This window comes from Aquarana catesbeiana, linkage group LG04 (genome assembly GCF_042186555.1).
Source record: "Aquarana catesbeiana isolate 2022-GZ linkage group LG04, ASM4218655v1, whole genome shotgun sequence".
NCBI classification, from domain to species: domain Eukaryota; kingdom Metazoa; phylum Chordata; class Amphibia; order Anura; family Ranidae; genus Aquarana; species Aquarana catesbeiana.
In genome coordinates, this window is record NC_133327.1 from 417,443,063 (window position 1) to 417,466,465 (window position 23,403).

The following is a 23,403-nucleotide window of genomic DNA, read 5'->3' on the forward strand; positions in this document are numbered from 1 at the left end:
GCACTCCAGATATACATGAATGTAATGCTATTTTCTGAAAACCCACTTTATTCCTCTCAACACATCCATCATTTTCAAATGTGCTATTTTTGCTCATGTTGCTATTTACACTAGTCTCCCAGCTTGGCTTCTGTATGTGTCTTCCAGGTCTGAAATGTCTACGTGTCTCATTTTATGTGATTCTTCCAGTGCCTAATTCTTCTTGACTCTGTGTTTCAGGCAGACTACTCTTTAACTGTGATTTCCCCTTTCCTAATGGCTTGTTTTAGACTGTGGTGTCATCTACACTGTTCCATGCTTACCCCCTGGCTTTGTACTTCAGCTTATATGTTATTATTCTCATGACCTTAGGACTGCCAAGTTGTACTGCATAATTGCAAAATAATTATCGTTTTGACATCCAGACAGTAAGACCCACGTGGTGAAAATCCCAGCTACTTCATACTGTGCAGGAGAAATATCAGTGTTCAACCTGTGTTTTGGCAATGTGCATTCAAAATATGAGTATTTGCCCACGCTCAGTTTTATCCCCATGTTATCATTCTTCACTTACACCTATGCCTACTGTCTTATCTAGCTGCTTGCCTACCGGCTCACACCGATATACATCGGCAGAAGGGCACGTACAGGCATATTAACGTACCTGTACGTTGCCCTTTAAGAAGCAGCTTGCGCGCAAGCTTCGTGAGTGTGATCACGGTTCCTGCGGACTCGATGTCCGCGGGGATACCCACAATTGTCTCACGGAGAGGAAGAACGGGGAAATGCTGATGTAAACAAGCATTTCCCCATTCTGCCTAGTGACACTGACACTGATCACAGCTCCCTGTGTCACACATAGCTCACCCCCCCCCCACAGTTAGAATCACTCCCTAGGACACACTTAACCCCTACAGCTCCCCCTAGTGGTTAACCCCTTCACTGCCAGTCACATTTACACAGTAATCAATGCATTTTTAATCACACTGATCGCTGTATAAATGTGAATGGTCCAAAAAGTAAAATTTTAGTCTCATCAGACCAGAGCACCTTCCTCCATACATCCATACATTTTGGGAGTCTCCCACATGCCTTTTCGCAAACTCAAAACGTGCCATTTTGTTTTTTGCTGAAAGTAATGGCTTTCTTCTGGCCACTCTGCCATAAAGCCCAACTCTATGGAGCGTACGACTTATTGTCGTCCTATGTACAGATACTCCAGTCTCTGCTGTGGAACTCTGCAGCTCCTTCAGGGTTACCTTAGGTCTCTGTGCTGCCTCTCCGATTAATGCCCCCCTTGTCCGGTCTGTGAGTTTTGGTGTGCAGCCGTCTCTTGGCAGGTTTGCTGTTGGGCCATGTTCTTTCCATTTGGTTATGATAGATTTGATGGTGCTCCTAGGGATCATCAAAGATTTGGATATTTTTTTATAACCTAATCCTGACTTGTACTTCTTAAAACATTGTCCCTTACTTGTTTGGAGAGTTCCTCGGTCTTCATGGTAGTATTTGGTTAGTGGTGCCTCTTGCTTAGGTGCTGCAGCCTCTGGGGCCTTTCAAAAAGGTGTGTATATGTAATGACAGATCATGTGACACTTAGATTGCACACAGGTGGACATCGTTTCACTAATTATGTGACTTCTGAAGGTAATTGGTTGCACCAGAGCTTTTTATGGGCTTCATAACAAAGGGAGTGAATACATACGCACATGCCAATTATCAGTTTTTTATTTCTGAAAAATACTTTTATGTATATATTTTTCGAATTTTACTTCGCCAAATTAGACTATTGTGTTCTGATCCATCACATATAATTCAGATAAAAAAAAAAAACATTGAACTAAAGGCTGTAATGTAACAAAATAGGTAAAAAGCCAAGGGGGTGAATACTTTTTCAAGGCACTGTATGTCTGGTTCCGCTACGTTTCCCCAGCGATTTGGGGGCGATCCAGTCCAATGCAGAGGGTTTCCCAACCAGGTTGTGATATACTTTGAGATGCTGCCCCAGGCGTTTCCCGTAGACAGAAGCAAAGTAGTATTCGTGACATCTTTGCTTTCTGAGAGAGCCTTGGCCTGGGCAAACCCTCAATGGGAGACGGAAAAACCTGTTGTCTTGAGTTATCCTGAGCACGCTCCGCTTTTGCTGCCAAGTGCCTTATGTCCATCAAACAGAGTTCAAGAATTGTTGCCGATTACGCCATTGAATTCCGTACTCTGGCAGCAGAGGTTGCTTTGAACAATGAGGACCTTGTGGCTGCTTTTTTTCATGGTCTCTCAGATACCATCAAGGATGAGATAGCAGCCTGAGATATACCCACTGAGCTGGAGAAGTTGATCATGTTTGCCATCCTCATTGACTCCAGACTCAGAGAAAGACTTTCTTTTAAGGAGCACTTGCGGAAGCCTCCTGTACATTTTTCTCCGAGCTTTGCAGTCTCATGCTTGCCTCCCTCACCTCCCATGCCTCCTGGTACCGAGTCGGTCAGTGAAGATGAGCTCTCGCACTTGGGCTTCACGCGTCTCTCTGCGGATGAGAGAACCCTTAGGAGGAGGGAGAGATTGTGCCTTTATTGTGGCCAGGCAGGTCACTTTTTGAAGTCTTGTCCTACCCCTCCAGGGAACGCCCGAACCTTGAGGTCTTGTCATGGACAGACCTTAGGTGGCGTTGTTTTGTCCCCAGTTATCCAGAAGGATAAGCCGCTGGGTTCTATCCTGGTCACCATAATGCAGTAAGACATGCTTCCAGAAGGTAGCCAAGGTCCTATGCACCTCTTCACTCTCCTCCCTGCCGGAGGAGTACCGCAATTTTAGCAATGTCTTTGACAAAGGTCAAGCTGGTAGTTTGCCTCCACACCGGTCGTATGATTACGCAATTGACCTTCAACCTGGTGCCATACCCCCTCGTGCCCGGGTTTACCCTTTATCAGTCTTGGAGGATAAGGCCATGGAGGAGTATGTTACACACGTACTTTGCCGAGGTTTCAGCCGCATCCTTGTATCCTGCTGGTGCTGGTTTCTTATTTGTGAAGAATAAGAGTGGTGAACTGAGACCTTGTATTGAGTATAGGGGTCTCAATCGTTTCACGATTAAGAATGCCTATCTGATTCCGTTGATTACAGAGTTATTTGACCGCCTCAAGGGAGCAACGGTTTTCACGAAGCTTGATTTGAGGGGGGCATACAATCTCGTGGGGTATGGGTGCCTTTAGCCAAACATGGCTCAGGGGGCTAAGTCCACGCCCCACACTATATTAGGCTGCTTACACGGCGGCCGTATATAGTGTTATGCTTATGATTGAGAGAATGTTAGCTAGAGGCAGGTTAGTGGCGTGCAGGCAGTTTAGTATATATATATATATATATATATATATATATATATATATATATATATATATATACACACACACAGTGTAGTCAGTGTAGTGTAGACTAGTGCAGGCAGTGTATTTATATATATATATATATATATATACACACCGTGTAGTGTATATATATATATATATATATATATATATATATATATATATATATATATACAGTATCGCACAAAAGTGAGTACACCCCTCCCATTTTTGTAAATATTTTATTATATCTTTTCATGTGACAACACTGAAGAATTTACACTTTGCTACAATGTAAAGTAGTGCGTTTACAGCTTGTATAACAGTGTAAATTTGCTGTCCCCTCAAAATAACTCAACACACAGCCATTATTGTCTAAACCACTGGCTACAAAAGTGAGTATATCCTAAGTGAAAATGTCCAAATTGGGCCCAAAGTGTAATATTTTGTGTGGCCACCATTATTTTCCAGCACCGTCTTAACCCTCTTGTGCATGGAGTTCATAAGAGCTTCACAGGTTGCCACTGGAGTCATCTTCCACTCCTTCATGACGACATCACGGAGCTGGTGGATGTTAGAGACCTTGCGCTCCTCCACTCTCCATTTAAGGATGCCCCACAGATGCTCAATAGGTTTTAGGTCTGAAGACATGCTTGGCCAGTCCAGCACCTTTACCCTCAGCTTCTTTAGCAAGGCAGTGGTCATCTTGGAGGTGTGTTTGGTGTCGTTATCATGTTGTTACTGCCCTGCGGCCCAGTCTCCGAAGAGAGGGGATCATGCTCTGCTTCAGTATGTCACAGTACATGTTGGCATTCATGGTTCCCTCAATGAACTGTAGCTCCCCAGTGCTGGCAGCACTCATGCAGCCTCAGACCATGACACTGCCACCACCATGCTTGACTGTAGGCAAGACACACTTGTCTTTGTACTCCTCACCTGGTTGCTGCCACACGCTTGACACCATCTGAACCAAATACGTTTATCTTGGTCTCATCAGACCACAGAACATTTATTCCAGTAATCCATGTCCTTAGTATGCTTGTCTTCAGCAAACCGTTTGCGGGCTTTCTTGTGCATCATCTTTAGAAGAGGCTTCCTTCTGGGACGACAGCAATGCAGACCAATTTGATGCAGTGACAGACTGACCCCCCCACCCCTTCAACCTGTGCAGCAATGCTGGCAGTACTCATACGTCTATTTCCCAAAGACAACCTCTGGATATGACACTGAGCACGTGCATTCAACTTCTTTGATCGACCATGGCGAGATCTGTTCTGAGTGGAACCTGTCCTGTTAAACCACTGTATGGTCTTGGCCATCGTGCTGCAGCTCAGTTTCAGGGTCTTGGCAACCTTTTTATAGCCTAGGCCATCTTTATGTAGAGAAACAATTCTTTTTTTCAGATCCACAGATCCACAGAGTGGATGAGTGCCATGTTGAACTCTCAGTGACCAGTATGAGAGAGTGATAACACCAAATTTAGCACCCCTGCTCCCCATTCACACCTGAGACCTTGTAACACTAACAAGTCACATGACACTGGGGAGGGAAAATGGCTAATTGGGCCCAATTTGGACATTTTCACTTAGGGGTGTACTCACTTTTGGTTCCAGCGGGTTAGACTTTCATGGCTGTGTGTTGCGTTATTTTGAGGGGACAGCAAATTTACACTGCTATACAAGTTGTGCACTCATTACTTTACAGTACATTATAGCAGTGTCATTTCTTCAGTGTTGTCACATGAAAAGATATAATAAAATATTTACAAAAATGTGAGGGGAGATACTGCGTATATATATATATATATATATATATATATATATATATATATATACTATATGTAGCACTTTTTCCCCTTAAAATCAGGGGAAAATCATGGGTGCGTGTTATACGCCAATCCCCGCCGATCCCCCCGCTGATTGTGAACGGAGGAGCGAGCGCCGCTGATATACATACATAGCCGAGTGTACTCGGCTAGGCTCAGCTAGCTCCGCTCACAGTCACACCTAGTCCCGCCCTATGATGGAGATAACACAAGGACTGGGCTTGACTGTAAGCGGAGCTAGCCGAGCCTAGCCGAGTACACTTGGCTATGTATGTATATCAGCGGCGCTCACAGTCACGCCCAGTCCCGCCATTGGACCTGTGTTATGTCCATCATAGTGCGGGACTGCGAGAGGAGCCGAGAGAAGCCCAGAGGAGCCGAGATACACAGAGCCGGTCCTGTGTATCTCTGCTCCATATTTAAACTGCAGTGACACTGACAAGGCTGCAATGTCACTGACAAGGCTGCAGATGGACACTGTTAAGGTTGCAAATGATAAGGCTGCAGATGACACTGACAAGGCTGCAGATGACACTGACAAGGCTGCAAATGACAAGGCTGCAGATGACACTGACAAGGCTGCAGATGGACACTGATAAGGCTGCAAATGACACTGACAAGGCTGCAGATGGACACTGATAAGGCTGCAAATGACACTGACGAGGCTGCAGATGGACACTGATAAGGCTGCATTGATGGGCATTTAAATGTAAGTTTTTTTCCCTAAAAAGTTTTTTCCTTAAAATTCCCTCCTAAACTTGGGGTGCGTGTTATACGCCGGTGCGTGTTATACATCGATAAATATGGTATATATATATATATATACACACACACACATATACTCTGCATTCAGTGTAGACTATATATACTGTGCAGGCAGTCTAGTATATATAGTAGTATACTATACCAATATAGTATTGGTATAGATTTAAGGGGAAATCCACGCCAAAATAAAAAAAATAAAAACAGCATGGGGTCCCCCCAAAATGCATACCAGGCCCTTTGGCTCTGGCATAGATTTTAGGGGGAACTCCATGGCAAAGTTTTTTTAAATATTGGCGTGGGGTCCCCCCAAAAATCCATACCAGACCCTTATCTGAGCAAGCAGCCTGGCAGGCCAGGAAAGGGGAGAGCACGAGCGAGTGCCCCCCCCTCCTGAACCATACCAGGCCGCTTGCCCTCAACATGGGAAGGGTGCTTTGGGGTCGTTGGGGTGTTTTGGGGTGTTGATGGGGACAAGGGCCTCATACCGACAACCCTTGCCCAGTGGTTGTGGGGTCTGCGGGCAGGGGGCTTATCAGAATCTGGAAACCCCCTTCAACAAGGGGGCCACCAGATCCCGCTCCCCCTGTAAATGGATATCGGGTACATTGTACCCGTACCCATTCATAGGGATGAGCTACGTGTTCGAATTGAACGCATGTTCGACTCGAACATTGCCTGTTCGGACGTTCGACGAATTCCGAACGATATGGGCCGTGACGCGCCACTCGAATTTGGCACGAAAGGCCCATATCGTTCGGAATTCGGCATCGCAGTGCATTGCTGGTTGATGATTGGCCAAGCATGCACTATGACCCGCATGCTTGGCCAATCACAGCGCCGTCTGTACACAGAGCCGTAATTGGCCAAAGCCAGGGTGGCTTTGGCCAATTATGGCTCAGGGGGCTTAGTACACGCCCCACACTATATAAGGCCGCCTGCACGGCGGCCCTGTGTAGTGTGTTCCGGCGTTGAGAGAGAGATAGATAGACAGAGAGACAGTGTCATTTTATTTACGTTAGAGTAGGCAGGCGGGTCAGTTAGCTGCACTTACAGTGTATTGTGTATATATATACATCCTAGGTGTTGTATATATATATATATATATATATATATATATATATATATATATATACTGTAATTAGTTTAGCTAGATCCGTTCCTGTTATTCTCTTCCTACTACTGACAGACAGGCAGGTGTTTTTACAGTATTTACAGCTACCTGAAGAAAATTGCTGGTGTTCTTCTGATCCTATTAGTCCTATTAGCTACAGTATTTACAGTTAGTGTAGTGCGTCCTCTGCATAGTGTGCACCTAAAGCTACCTGAAGAAAATTAGGGGTGTTCTTCTGATCCTATTAGTGCAGTAACGCAGGCAGCTGCAATATTTACAGTTAGTGTAGTGCATCCTCTGCACAGTGTGCACCTAAAGCTACCTGGAAACAATTGCTGTTGTTCTGCTCCTATTAATACCACAGGCAGGCAGCTACAGTATTTACAGTTAGTGCACTGTGTCCTCTGCACAGTGTGCACCTAAAGCTACCTGAAGATTAGTGGTGTTCTTCTGATCCTATTAATACCACAGGCAGGCAGCTACAGTATTTACAGTTAGTGTAGTGCATCCTCTGCACAGTGTGCACCTAAAGCTACCTGAAGACAATTGCTGTTGTTCTGCTCCTATTAATACCATAGGCAGGCAGCTACAGTATTTACAGTTAGTGTACTGTGTCCTCTGCACAGTGTGCGCCTAAAGCTACCTGAAGAAAATTAGTGGTGTTCTTCTGATCTTCTGTGCGCCTAAAGCTACCTGAAGAAAATTAGTGGTGTTCTTCTGATCCTATTAATACCACAGGCAGGCAGCTACAGTATTTACAGTTAGTGTAGTGCGTCCTCTGCACAGTGTGCACTTAAAGCTACCTGGAGACAATTGCTGTTGTTCTGCTCCTATTAATACCACAGGCAGGCAGCTACAGTATTTACAGTTAGTGCACTGTGTTCTCTGCACAGTGTGCACCTAAAGCTACCTGAAGAAAATTAGTAGTGTTCTTCTGATCCTATTAATACCGCAGGCAGACAGCTACAGTATTTACAGTTAGTGTAGTGCGTCCTCTGCACAATGTGCACCTAAAGCTACCTGGAGACAATTGCTGTCGTTCTGCTCCTATTAATACCACAGGCAGGCAGCTACAGTATTTACAGTTAGTGCACTGTGTGCGCTGCACAGTGTGCACCTAAAGCTACCTGAAGAAAATTAGTGGTGTTCTTCTGATCCTATTAATACCACAGGCAGGCAGCTACAGTATTTACAGTTAGTGTATTGTGTCCTCTGCACAGTGTGCACCTAAAGCTACCTGAATAAAATTGGTGGTGTTCTTCTGAGCCTATTAATACCACAGACAGGCAGCTACAGTATTTACAGCTAGTGTACTGCGTCCTCTGCACAGTGTGCACCTAAAGCTACCTGAAGACAATTGCTGGTGTTCTCATACTAATAATACTACAGGCAGGCAGTTGATTCTGCTAGCTGCAGTATCAGTATATATATACATCCCAGCTTTGTGCAGCTACATCTCACTGCAGGCCATTAGTATGTCTGGAAGGCCAACAAGGAGAGGCAGACAGTCACAAGCCAATAAAAGAGGGCAAGCAGGCTCTGTGTCTAGAGGCAACAGTGCTGGTCGTGGAGACGGTGCATCCTCATCAGCACGTGGCTGTGGGACACGCTTGTCCTTATTTTCAGCAGCTGGCCGTGTTGAGCTGCAACATGCGGAAGACTTGGTAGAGTGGATGACCAAGCCGTCCTCATCCTCCTCATCCTCTCTCACCCAGGCTCAGGGTACTTTGTCTGGCAAAGCAGCTGCCAACGTGGCCTCTTCCCTCGGCTCAATGGCATCAGTCACTCCTTCCCTAGCCCCACCATGTCCTCCTGAGGAGTCCCCCGAACTGTTTGACCACAGTGTTGGGTACATGCTCCAGGAGGATGCCCAGCATTTTGAAGGCTCCGATGATGGTACCCAACTAGAGGAAGGCAGTAACGTGAGCCCAGAGAGAGGGAGTGCCCAAGAAGGACAGCAATCTGGCAGTCATGTTCCTCCAGCTGCAGCATACTGCCAGCTTTGCTCCAGTGATGAGGAGGGAGGGGATGATGAGGTTACTGACTCCACGTGGGTGCCTGATAGGAGAGAGGAGGAGGAGGAGGCACATCACCAACGAGGCAGGATGCCCTCCAGGAGCCAGCTTAAGGGCAGCACACCGACTGCATCACACCGCAGAGCTCCGCATGTGCAGGGCACTGCTGTCTCTGCGCATTATTCCAAAAGTTCTTTGGTGTGGGCCTTTTTTGAGACGAGTGCATCAGATCCCACAGCTGCTATTTGCATCATATGTCTCAAGCGTATCTCTCGTGGCCAAAACATCTCCCGCTTGGGCACCACATGCTTGACCAGACATATGTTGACCTGCCATGCAGTTCGTTGGCAAGCGTACCTAAAAGACTCACACCAAAGAACAAAGAGGACCTCTCCTTGCTCCTCATCAGCTGGGATCTCCAACCCCACTATACCTTCAGTCCTCTCTGAGACCTGCAGTGAGAGGAATGAAGGTGTAGAATTAGGTGTGTCACAGCCAAGTACTTGGGGCAATCTGCTATCGGTACACTAACGTCAGATTGTACCAGGCAAATTTCCCTGCCCCAGCTGCTGCACCGCCAAAAGAAGTTCGCTCCCAGCCATCCACATGCCCAGCGGTTGAACGATAGCTTGGCTAAATTGCTAGCACTTCAACTGCTGCCTTTTCAGTTGGTAGACTCTGCCCCCTTCCGTGAGTTTGTGGAATGTGCGGTTCCTTAGTGGCAGGTTCCCAAACGCCACTTTTTCTCATGGAAGGCGTTTCCGGCTTTCTACCGGCATGTGGAAGGCAATGTCTTGGCCTCGCTGGACAGGGCGGTCAGCGGTAAGGTGCATATTACCGCTGACTCATGGTCCAGCAGGCATGGACAGGGACGTTACCTATCTTTCACCGCACACTGGGTGACTCTGGCAGCTGGGAAGGATGCAGGACAAGGTGCAGTAGTGTTTGAGGTTGTTCTGCCACAACGCCTCCAAAATACTACTAGTGGTGATTCTACCACACCTCTCTCCTCCACCCCTCCTCTTCTTCTTCCTCCATGGCCTCTTCCTGTGCTGATTTGACTTCGGAACCAGCGGTGCTCCGTAGGCGTTCAAGGGGCTACGCAAGCACGCAGGCCAAAAGATGCCATGCGGTGCTTGAGCTGGTGTGCTTGGGGGACAAGAGCCACACTGGGGCAGAGATTCTGTCGGCTCTGCAGGGGCAGGTTCAGAGGTGGTTGACACCACGCCAGCTTAAGGCAGGCATGGTGGTTTGCGATAATGGCACCAACCTCCTCTCCGCCCTCCGACAGGGACAACTGACCCATGTGCCCTGTTTAGCTCCCGTCCTTAACTTGGTGGTGCAGCGGTTCTTGGGCAGGTACCCGGGCTTACAGGATGTCCTGAGGCAGGCCAGGAAAGTCTGTGTGCATTTCTGCAGGTCATATAATGCCAGTGCTCGGCCCGCCTAATCTGTGACATGCCCACCAGGTGGAACTCAACGTTGGCCAGGCGCTGCAGCAGCTGCACACGCAGCAGAGGGCCATCAATGAGTACCTGTGCGACTATGGCACCAGGACAGGGTTAGGGGAGCTTGTTTTTTTTCCCCCACGCCAGTGGGCCATGATCAGGGATGCGTGCACTGTCCTGTCACCATTTGAGGAGGCCACGAGGATGGTGAGCAGTGACAGTGCATGCATCAGTGACACTGTCCCCCTTGTCCACCTGTTGGAGCACACGCTGCGTGGAATAATGGACAGGGCACTTGAGGCAAAACAGAGGCAGGAAGAGGAGGACTTCCTTAGCTCTCAAGGCCCCCTTTATCCAGACAGTGTTCCTGCGTGCCCGCCGATCACACAGGAAGAGGATGAGGAGGAGGAGAAGGAGGAAAAGGAGGATTGTGTCAGCATGGAGGTGGAGCTTGGCACTCAGCATCAGCAGCAGTCTTTAAGGGATCATTTACAGTCCCAAGAAACCCATGGAGTTGTACGTGGCTGGGAAGAGGTGGCTGCGGATCATGTCGTCCTTAGTGACCCAGAGGACTCCGGACCGAATGCCTCAGCAAACCTACGCTGCATGGCCTCCCTGATCCTGCAAAGCCTGCAGAAGGATCCTTGTATTCATGGTATCAAGGAGAGGGATCAATACTGGCTGGCAACCCTCCTTGATCCACGTTACAAGGGTAAGGTTGCGGACCTTATCTTGCCGTCGCAGAGGGAGCAGAGGATGAAACATCTTCGGGAGGCCTTGCAGAAAGGTCTGTGCAACGCGTTCCCAGAGACTGGGAGGTTACAAACTCCTGTTCCTGGACAACGTGTTGCTGAGGCTTCGGTCAGTCAAAGAAGGAGCGGTGGAGAAGGTGGCCATCTGACCGATGCTTTCAGACAATTTTTAGCCCGCAGCCCCAAGGTATGATCGGTTCCAGCAACCATCACCAGCGTCTGTTTTACATGGTGCAGGAATACCTAGGGGCAAGATCTTACTTGGACACCTTTCCCACCGAAAATCCTCTGGGTTACTGGGTCTTGAGGATGGATCACTGGCCAGAGCTTGCACAGTATGCAATTGAGCTACTGGCCTGTCCTGCATCCAGCGTTCTTTCGGAACGCACATTCAGTGCTGCTGGAGGTTTGACTGACCTTCATAAAAATGAATCAGTCTTGGATCACCACCAGCTACCAAGCACCTGATGCTGATGTAACCGAATATTTTTTTTTGAAAATCAGATCCCTTCAAGACTGCCTATGCTGATGCTGAGTGACTATCCTGTTATGCTGAGTGACTATCCTCTTCCTCCTCAATGATCATGCTGATAGCTTGTAAAAATATTTTTGGTTCTGGGCACCGCCACCAGTGGCTAAGGCCCAGTTTTTCAGCCCCTGTTTAACAGGGGCGTGTAATTACAATTTTTGATGCAATATTTTTCAAGGAGGGTTTGTTGCTGCACTCAACTAAAGTATTTGTAAGGGGTTGCAGTGTTGTGGCACCAGCACCAGTGCCTAAGGCCCAATTTTTCAGCCCCTGTTTAACAGGGGTGTGTAATTAAAATTTTTGATGCAATACTTTGCAGAAGGGCTTGTTCCTGCGCTCCAACTAGAGTATCTGTGAGGGGTCGCAGTGTTGTGGCACCAGCACCAGTGCCTAAAGCCCAATTTTTCAGCCCCCGTATAACAGGGACGTGTAATTAAAATTTTTGATGCAATACTTTGCAGCAGGGCTTGTTCGACTCCTACTTGCAAACGGAAGGAGACAACAGGAAGTGAGATGAAATCTACCCCTAGGAAGGGAAATTCTCTCCTGTAATGCCCCGTACACACGGTCGGATTTTCCGATGAAAAATGTCAGATCGGAGCGTGTTGTCGGACATTCCGACCGTGTGTGGGCTCCATCGGACATTTTCCATCGGATTTTCCGACACACAAAGTTTGAGAGCAGGCTAAAAAATTTTCCGACAACAAAATCCGATCGCGTCAATTCTGACAGTGTGTGGCCAGTTCCGACGCACAAAGTGTCACCCATGCTCAGAAGAAATTCCGAGACGGAACAGCTCGGTCTGGTAAAATTAGCATTCGCAATGGATACAGCACTTTCGTCACGCTGCAATGTAAAAAATGGTTTAATACAGCGCACTCTCTTCTTCTTTATAATGTGAGAAGAATTAAGTAGTTTTGCTGCTTATATTCACACAGACTTCTCACAAACTTCTTTCTTTATTATTTATCATGATTCCTTCAATATATTTGGATTTGTCACGTCTGACAAATTTTTTTTTTTGTTGTTTTCTTTTTTTTTTTTTTTTTAAAGGCTGTTTTTTGTTTTTTTTTGGGTTTGTATTTTTTTCAAGGCTGATCTTTGTTTTATTTTTTTGTTAGTTTTACTCCCTAATATTTTTGTGTGTGTTTTGTGTGTCAAGTTACCACAACACCATTGATATCTTATATTATTTAATCTCAATGAGATTGTTTGGTGTTGGTGTCCCTTGTTAATTTCACATTGTATTTTTGAAATGTACCTGCCTCCTCACAAACAAACTGTCCCTTTTTCAGGAACACACATAGGCAAGTATAATTGAAACAAAAATTCCTTTATTAAGGGCTCAGAACCAAACAAAGAGGGAGGCAACGCTGGAGAAACATCAGAAATTGGCGAAGCCTTGGATCCTGGGGCACACATCAATTATTTAACATCAAAATTGATGGCCTGAGGAGTCCTTATCTAAGGGAGTGCAGTCTGGTCCAGAAGTCCCAGAGATCCTGAAAGCAGCAGATGACATGTATGTTCCCAGGCTGTGGTACTACAAGAGCCTGCATCTTTTGTCAGACCAGACTGGACCCAGGGTCATCACTCTCTGGTCTTCTTTCCACGCTTCCTTCCATGCTGTGGCTCTGGTGTTGGAGATGTGGCAAGAGGAGGAGTAGGACCTGGAGGAGGAGGAGGAGTAGTAGGACCTGGAGGAGGAGGACCTGGAGGAGGAGGAGGACTATGTGTGAGGTCACAAATGTGGGTAGCAGATGTTATTTGGCCCCTCAACCCCTTATTGAGAGCTTCCAAAATTAAGGGCTCACACAGGAGTCGTTGGCCCTCCTCCATCTGCAGCATTTTGCAGGCAGTTATGCCAGCAAAGTCCTCCTCCACACTGTGGGGGCTTCTCAGGGCCTCTGTAGCCTTCCAAAAGAGGCCTATGGCAGCCTCCTCCAGGTTACTCATCTTCCTGCCACTTTGTCTTTGAAGGTGTAGGGGAGGGACCTAGATATCAGGCAGCCTGCTTGGCCTGGCCACCTCCTGGCTGAGACTTCCCTGTGTATGAAAAAGGGACATGGTTTTAGTTTTTGCATCATCAATCACAATCATAAATTAGTACTCCTAACTAACATCTAGTTAACATCGTTGATTGGACAACCAGAAATATTTAGAGGAATGCTATACCTGGCTCAAGCTGGGCTCCTCCACATGTTGCTGCCTGGAAGGCCCAGGTTGGGCTGCAGAAGCCTCAGCTGGAGTGGAAGGAAGCATGGAAGGAAGAGTGTAGAGTGCTGGCCTGGGTTCAGTCTGACCTGCCAGAAAATGCAGCCTGTCATAGTACCACAGCCTGGGGACATAAATGTCATCTGCAGCTCCGGATCTCTGGGATTCCTGGACCTTCTTGTGCTCCCTTAGAAAAGTGCTCCTCAGGCCACCAATTAGGATCTTCAAATAGGTGATGTCTGCCTTGGGGATCACCGTCTTCACAAATTCCAACAAATTATCCAGCACTGCCTTCCTCTTTGCTTGGTTCTTATATTAAGGGTGGTTTATCTCCCACAGACAGGGCAGCTCCCTGAACATATCAATGAAGATTGGCATAAAGTCATTATCTTTCAAGATATCCATTTTCACTGCAAGACACAACACAAGACAAACCCTAATGTCAGCCTAAAGTCTTCTAAACTTGTGCAAATACAGGCCTCAATCTAGAAGCAGTATAGGCCCAATGTTAAATCTTACCTTCGCTATCACGATCGGCGCCTCCGTTACTCCTTCCTCCGCTCACAGATCGTGTTACGCTTTATAGACACTGCGCATGTGTGAAACTCCGCCCGCCCCTGACATTCTTTCTAGTCTATTCCCCGCCCCTTCTCGTTCTGCGCAGCGGGGAAGAGCACATGGCGGAGTCAGAGCAGGTGTCTGATATTTACACCAACGAGGAGGAGGAAAGCCCGGAGCCTGAAACGTCCTGATCAAGAAGGAGACGATTTAAGGCATCAAATATGTCCTTTGGGGAGATGTTGGAGATGGTCGACATAATGAAAAGGGCCGACTATGACGGGAAGTATGGACCTTACCCCAACCCCAATGTCCGAAAGGCCAAGATCATGGTGAAAGTGATCAAAAGTCTGAACCAGAATTTCAGGGTACGTCGATCGAAAGAGCAGCTCAGGAAGCGGTGGTCGGACCTTAAATTAAGAGAACATGAGCAGTACAGAAAGATCCGGAGAGTGCTGCAAAAAAGTAAGTAGTTGTGCTGTGTTCCTATTCTTTTTGTCTTTCTTACGTTCGTGTTGCTCCATGTGCTTTTCTTAACTGTTAATACAGTTTAAAATGTCAACTTTCATGTTCATGGGCACATTATTAGTTCATATCAAACATTTTTCTTTCGGCCTATAAAACACCATTGTTTGGGCCATATGCATTTGCCAACATTTTTTAGGGCCTACTTGTATGAAAAAAATTTGGTTGTGTAGATGTGTTTGTTAATAGAATGAAATGCAAACTAGATTCTGTGTAAGGAGAGGACACTCAGCAGCAGTTTTCACATCTGGACGCTGGAGCACTAGTGTGGGACACAAGAACACCCTTTTTATTAGGGGGCCCACACAGGTGCTCCAGTGTATACTATAGGGGTGTCTCCATCTGTGAAGCTTGTACAAAACAGGTAAAGTATTCAAGCTTGACAAAGGACACTAAAAGCAATGTTTCATATTTATAGTTCTTCCCTCAAATATCTGTGTGCTAAGTATATGATTTTTTTTTTTTACATAGGGGAGAAAAGACTCTGAGGACACCCCTCATCCGAGGAGACCAGAGACCCCCCACCTCTGGAAGAAGGGAAAATCCAACCAAGACAAGAAGAGCAGGAGGAGGAAGACGTGGTGGAAATTGGCACCACAACAGGTGAGTGTCTGCGACCACAGGCTCAGGTAAGAGATGGATGCCGGCATATTTATAATACATGTTTTTTTTTTTGTTTCTATCTTTTTAGGTGATCGTGATGTTGTGGATCCAGATCCTTTCACCTCGGAAAGTGCACAGATCCTGATTGGGGAGATCATGGGGTGTAATGTTGCATTGGAAAACATCAATAAAATCATCAATGATGTTCTTCAAAAAAGTAAGAACATCATTGATGTTTTGGGGAGAGTTTAAAACCCCTCCAAATCCCTTTGTTTTATGGTGTACTACAATTTTAACATTGTTTGTCAAATAGTAGAAAAGCCAAATTTTGAAGATGCACACAGTGTGTCAACATGTGCTATCTGCCATCACGGGAGATCAATGGATGCGTTTTGGGGGTGCAACCCCTTCCTCAATAATAAAGTAGCTGTGAGGAAGGGGTTGCTCCCCCAAAACACGTCCCTTGATCCCCCATGATGGCAGCTAGCACATGTTGACATTTGTAAATTTGTGTGCATCTTCAAAATTTGGCTTTTCCGGGGGTGACTTCACCCCATCTGGACGCAATATCAACCACAGTTCCTAAATACCGTATTTATCGGCGTATAACACGCACCCCAAGTTTAGGAGGGAATTTTAAGGAAAAAAACTTTTAGGAGGGAAGTTTAAGGGAAAAAAACTTACATTTAAATGCCCATCAATGCAGCCTTGTCAGTGTCATTGAAGCCTTCTCAGTGCAGCCTTGTCAGTGCAGCCTTGCCCCAGTGCAGCCTTGCAGCCATGTCAGTGCAGCCTTGTTAGTGCAGCCTTCCCCGGTGTCCATTGCAGCCTTGCCCAAGTGCAGCCTTGCAGCCATGTCAGTGCAGCCTTGTTAGTGCAGCCTTCCCCAGTGTCCATTGCAGCCTTGTCCCAGTGCAGCCTTGCAGCCTTGTCCCAGTGCAGCCTTGCAGCCATGTCAGTGCAGCCTTGTTAGTGCAGCCTTCCCCAGTGTCCATTGCAGCCTTGCCCCAGTGCAGCCTTGCAGCCATGTCAGTGCAGCCTTGTTAGTGCAGCCTTCCCCAGTGTCCATTGCAGCCTTGCCCCAGTGCAGCCTTGCAATCCCCGCCGATCTCCGCTGATTGTTTGCGATCGTGCCAACATACACATCCGAGTGTACAGATTTAAATATGGCGCCGCGGAGGGACTCGGCGGAGCAGAGATACACATAGCCGAATGCACTCAGCTCTTTTCGGCTCCGCTCACAGTCACGCCCAGTGGCGGGACTGGGCGGGACGGTGAGTGGAGCCGAAAGGAGCCGGGTACACTCAGCTTTGCGTATCTCGGCTCCGCCCTTCACCGAGTCCGCCGGCGCCATATTTAAATCTGTACACTCGGATGTGTATGTCGGCGCAATCGCAAAAAATCAGCGGAGATCGGCGGGGACCCTGATTTTAAGGGGAAAAAAGTGCGTGTTATACGCCGATAAATACGGTACTCATGTCTGATATTGCCTTCAAGTTCTACCAAATGTGAACTTTGTAAGTTCAAGATTTGTGTCTTTCTTGTTGGTTTTAAACATGCCTGTTTTATCTTAAATGGACATTTCTACTTTTTCTAATGCCACCCCAAAAATTGTTATACAACAAACATGTTGGTTTGTTTTAAAAACCTTTTCTAAATGCACATGTGATTGTGCTGGTATTAAAAAGATTGTTAATCAAGAATGTGTGGATTATTGTCTCAACGCTCCAACACTTTTGTGGTGCTCTAATTGCTGCTTTCTGTGACAATGGGGGTTATTTCCTAAGGGCAAATCCACTTTGCACTACAAGTGCAGTTTCAACTGCACTTGTAGTGCAAAGTGTCTTTGCCTTTAGTAAATAACACCCAACAGTGCTTTGTAAGGTTACACAATCACGCCATTTTCAGGACTCCACACATTTCTGTCAGGGTCAGCTAAAACAAACACAAGCAGTAAATGTCACCAAAGATTTGCTTAATGTTTTTTTTTATTTGATAAAGGTTTCACACATTGTCTGGCATATTCATAGCCCCCCTACCCGCAAAGAATTCAAGGTATCTTAGCCGGACATCACGGGCACTCAGGGAGGGCAAGCCAGGACGGCCACTTTTAAGCGCCATCAGGGTTGGTTCATTTTGAATTCCGGCTTCAGGCCCAACTGAGCCAGCATAGTTGGCAGAATGTTGCCGTAAAAAGTTGTGTAGAACACAGCACGCCAGGATAATGTGATTCAGTTTGTACTCCGCCATATGTATGGGTGTAAGAAATAGGCGGAACCGGCTGGCCATGATTCCAAACGTGTTTTCCACCACTCTTCTGGCTCTGGCCAGCCGGTAATTAAAAACCCTCTGGTCCGGGGTGAGGGTCCTCATTGGAAATGGCCGTATAAGATGGTCCCCCAGCGCAAAAGCTTCATCCGCAATGAAGACGAATGGGAGTCCTTCCACATTGTCTTCTGGAGGTGGCAAGTCCAAGCTGCCATTCTGGAAACGCCTGTAGAACTCCGTCTGGGCGATGACTCCACCATCGAACATCCGGCCATTCTTCCCCACGTCCGCATACAGGAACTCATAAGTAGCCGGCACCACCGCCAACATCACAATACTATTGAACCCCGTATAATTATAATAGTACGACCCCGAGTTGGGTGGTGGGATGATGTGGACGTGTTTCCCATCAATTGCTCCTCCGCAGTTAGGAAAGTCCCACCGCTGGGCAAAGTGGGAGGCCACAGTCTGCCATTCCTGTGGCGTGGAAGGAAACTGTTGAGGAAAACAAAAAAAAATTAGACTTTTTGCACATAAACATGGAAAGCAGATTAGACACAAACATTCTTGGCCAACATCAAGTTAACATTTATTTATGGGAATTTTTAAAGACCAAAGTATAAGGTACAACTATCATATTCCCCCTCCTGCCCCCCTCATGGGCCATTTCCAACATTATAGGGGGGGAGCTCTTGGCCAGGTAACCCTCTCCACTTCATTGAGAGATGAATGCCTAAATAATGGGTATTACTTTGAACAGCCCCTCCTTAGTTACACTATTGGCAGCCCACTGGACAGGTAAGAAGTGTCATAATACAAAGATATAAATACACACTGTACACATTTGAGCACATTTGGACATTCTGCTATTACATATCAAGATAATAATAGGATACAAAAACTTTAAACAGTACCATTTGAAAGTATACAGGCAGGCCCTTGCACTACATGCTTTGGGGAATTCATCCATACATCTGAGAACAAAAGAGATGGGTATAGTGTGTATGGGTTTGGCAAAGTCAGCAGATAGATGATTGAGGATAGATAGAGAATTGGGATCAGCTGACTTAGCAGTTGGGGGGTGGGAGGGTTCCTAATGATTTGGGGACCCCCCCCCCCCCAAAAAAAAAGCCTCTGGCACTCTGCCTGAATTTAAAGCACAAATCACATTTAAAAACATTTTAGGGGGTGTTTGGAGTAAAGCACTACTATGGAGCTGATAAAATACATTGTTAAGTGACTACATGAGGTGAATATAGGGCCAGGATAGCATGCTGGAGAGGTAAGTGAAGGCAAATATGTATGAAGGACCAAAAAAAAAATTACATAAAAATCCTGCATGCATGAGAACAAAGGGGACATTCACAGCATATTACAATCATGGTAATTAGGGAATAAGGAAAGAAATACAATATATTAGCAAACTTTAAATGCAATAAAATGTGATATTAAAGGATAAAAATCTTACCTTAATATACTCCTTCTGCAGGACCTGGATGATGGCAGAACAGGTCTCTGGGATAATGATACCCAGAGCCTGGGGGGAGATGCCTGTCGAGAACTTGAAGTCCTACAGGCTTCTCCCCGTCGCCAAGTACCGCAGGGTGGCGATGAGCCTCTGCTCCGGAGTGATGGCTTGCCTCATGCAGGTATCCTGCCTGCTAATATAGGGGGTCAGCAAAGCCAACAAACGGTGAAATACAAGGTCCGTCATCCGGAGAAAGTTCCTGAAATCATCAGGATTATTCTCACGGATCTCACGGAGCAAAGGCATATGACAGAACGCTGAAGCAACCAATTCTTGGTCCATGAACTCCTCCCCACCCTGTTCATGGACTGGACTTGTGTCAAGGTCAGGACCCCAACACCAAGCCCCCGCACAGCACGAACTCTACGAGGAGTACATATACGCAACATGGCTAGAAAACGGTCGGCTGTTCAGAACGAAGTAACAGAACGCACTGAAGAACAGCAAGGCCTGTGAAGAGCGACCTGAAAAACAGTAACAAAAGAACAAGAACACAATGACAAAGTCACGCGGAACTTGCTTGCACGCACTGAAAAGCAGATACAAACCCACAAGCACAAACTGAACAGCAGAAAACGATCTGAAAACCACGAGTCTGAAAAAGCTTGAATCGTCTCTCACCAAACTTTTACTAACACGAGATTAGCAAAAGGAGCCCAAAGGGTGCCGCGCTTGGTTCTGAATTGGCCTTTTCTAGTCTTGTCATACGTGGTTTACGTCACTGCGTTCTTGGCAATCGGAAATTCCGACAACTTTGTGCGACCGTGTGTACGCAAAACAAGTTTGAGCCAACATCCATCGGAAAAAATCCTAGGATTTTGTTGTCGGAATGTCCGATCAATGTCCGGCCGTGTGTACGGGGCATAAGAGTTAATATGGGAAAAACGTGTCTCCTTTCCACTGATGCTTTATCACCAATCCTTGTTTCACTAAGAACCCCAAATTGTCAAAAAACATTTGTCATTGGGACAGAAAGTGAGGTAAAATCTTCTGAAGAGGTGCACAGATAGCAAAACAAATGGTGATAACCCTTCCCTATGTTTTCCAAAAAGCTTAAAATAGATTTTTTTGCTGGAGCTAAACACATTAAAAATGTACCAGTTCAAAATTACAAACCGATTCTACTTAACAACAAACCTACAGTCCCTGTCTTGTTTGCACCGCCTGTATACTTCTGTTCAGAGTATATAGGGCCTGGTGGCCCCACACCTTTCCTTTTTTTTAATTTGGGTGCGGGGTTCCCCTTAATATCCATACAAGACCCAAAGGGCCTGGTAATGGACTGGGGGGTACCCATGCCGTTTGTCTCACTGATTTTCATCCATATTGCCAGGACCCAACATTACATTAAAGCCACAAGCAGTTTTAAATGACTTGTATTCCTTTAAAAATGTCATTTTGTGCAGGGACTGTTCTAAGCACAGGAAACATGCGTCACTTTACAGGCATACTATAGACACCCCCCCCCCCCCCGTACGATATTTAAAGTAATATTTCACTTTTTTTTCACTTTAAGCATCATTAAAATCACTGCTCCCGAAAAAAAATCCTTTTTTAAAACTTTTTTTTGCATTGATACATGTCTCCTGGGGCAGGACCCAGGTCCGCAAACCCTTTTTAGGACAATACCATGCAAATTAGCCTTTAAAATTAGCACTTTTGATTTTGAACGTTGGAGTCCCATAGACTTCAATGGGGTTCTAACGTTCCTGCAAATTTTCGGTCCGTTCGCAGGTTCTGTTGCGAACCGGGGGGTGTTTGGCTCATCCCTACCCATTCACCAAAAAAAGTGTTAAAAAGTAAAAACCACAAAAGACAGTTTTTGACAATTCCTTTATTAAAAAAGAAAAACAAAGTGTCCCGCGATGTCCATCCATCTTCAATCACTTTGTCTGATGGACCCGAAAAATAGAAAAAAAAAGCTTCGCCTTAATGGGAGGCGTCCCGCTGACTCCTGTCTTTTCGCGGTGACAGCTGTTATATAGACAATGACGGGGCCACCCGGTGATGTAACTGAGTGACCCCGCCCCGTCTGATGTCATGTGTCGTCAGAGGGGGGCAGGGTCATCCGGTTATGTAAATGTGTGGCACCGTCCTTGCCTATATAACAGCTGTTACCGCAAAAAGATAGGAGTCAGCGGGGAGGCCTCCCATGGAGGTGGAGTTTTTTCATGTTTTTTTTTTTCTATTTTTCGGGTCCAACGGGCGGTGCGATTAAAGATGGATGTACACTTTTTTTTTATAAAGAAATTGTCAAAAACTGTCTTTTGTGTTTTTTACTTTTTTGACACTTTTTTTGGCAAGGGTTGTGGGGATGAGGCCCTTGTCTCGCTTGCCCCCCCCTTTCCTGTCCTCCAGGCTGCATGCTCAGATAAGGGTCTGGTATTGATTTTTGGGGGGCCCCAAACCAATTTTTTTTTTATTTTGCCTTAGAGTTTCCCTTAAAATCCATACCAGACCCCAAGGGCCTGGTATGGATTTTGGAGGGACCACATACTGTTTTTTTTTTTTAATTTGGCATGGAGTTCCCCTTAATAACCATACCAGACCCAGAGGGCCTGGTATGGACTGGGGGGAGGGGGGGCCCACGCCGTTTTTTTCCTTGATTTTTATTTATATTACCGGGAATACATTACAGCCACGAGCAAGTTCAAATTACATTTTCTTCTTTATAAATGTCATTTTGCTGCTGGACTTTAAAACACATTAGACAGATGTTCCACTTTACAGGCAGACTAAGGGGACCCCCCAGACATGATATTTAACTGCTTACCATCCCCCGGCTGTCATATGACGGCCAGGCGGCGTAGCTCTCTTTCTAGGAAGGCGTCATATGACGCCCTCGCTGTCCCTGCCCACCAGGGGGCGCACGCGCGCCGCCGGCGGCAATCGCGCGCACCCGCAATGTCACTGGGCACCCGATGCGCGTGCCCGGCGGCCGCAATATCCGCCAGGCACCCGCGATTGCCCGGTAACACGGCAGGACCATGAATCTGTGTGTGTAAACACACGGATCCACATCCTGTCAGAGAGGAGAGGAGACCGATGTGTGTTCTCAGTATAGAGCAACAACGATCGGTCTCCTCCCCTTATGAGTCCCCTCCCTCTTCAGTTAGAAACACTACCTAGGAACATAATTAACCCCTCGATCACCCCCTAGTGTTAACCCCTTCCTTGCCAGTCACATTTACAGTAATCAGTGCATTTTTATAGCACGGATCGCTGTATAAATGTGAATGGTCCTAAAAATGTGTCAAAAGTGTCCGCTATGTCCACCACAATATCGCAGTCATGATAAAAATCGCAGATCGCCGCCATTACTAGTTAAAAAAAAAAAAAATTATAAAAATGCTATAAATCTATCCCCTATTTTGCAGACGCTATAACTTTTGCGCAAACCAATCAATATACGATTTTTTTTACCAAAAATATGTAGAAGAATACATATCGGCCTAAACTGAGGAAAAAATTTGTTTAAAAAAAAAATTGGACATTTATTATAGCAAAAAGTAAAATAAAGTAAAAAAGTATTGTGTTTTTTTCAAACTTGTCACTCTTCTTTTGTTTATAGCGGAAAAAAATAAAAAACGCAGAGGTGATCAAAAGAAAAAAGAGAGCTCTATTTGTGGGGAAAAAATATTAAAAATTTCATTTGGGTACAGTGTTGCATGACCGCGCAATTGTCATTCAAATTGTGAGAGCGTTGAAAGCTGAAAAATGGCTTGGGCAGGAAGGGGGTGAAAGTGCACTGTATTGAGATGGTTAAAGGGATAGTTTGTTTTTATTCTCTTTACTTTAAGCATTCTGAAAATCGCTGCTCCTGAAAAAAATGGTTTTAAAACCTTTTATTTTGCATTGATACATGTCCCCTGGGACAATACCTGGGTCCCCATATACATAGACATGTATTCAATCAACCATGACACTACAAACTGCAGCCACATA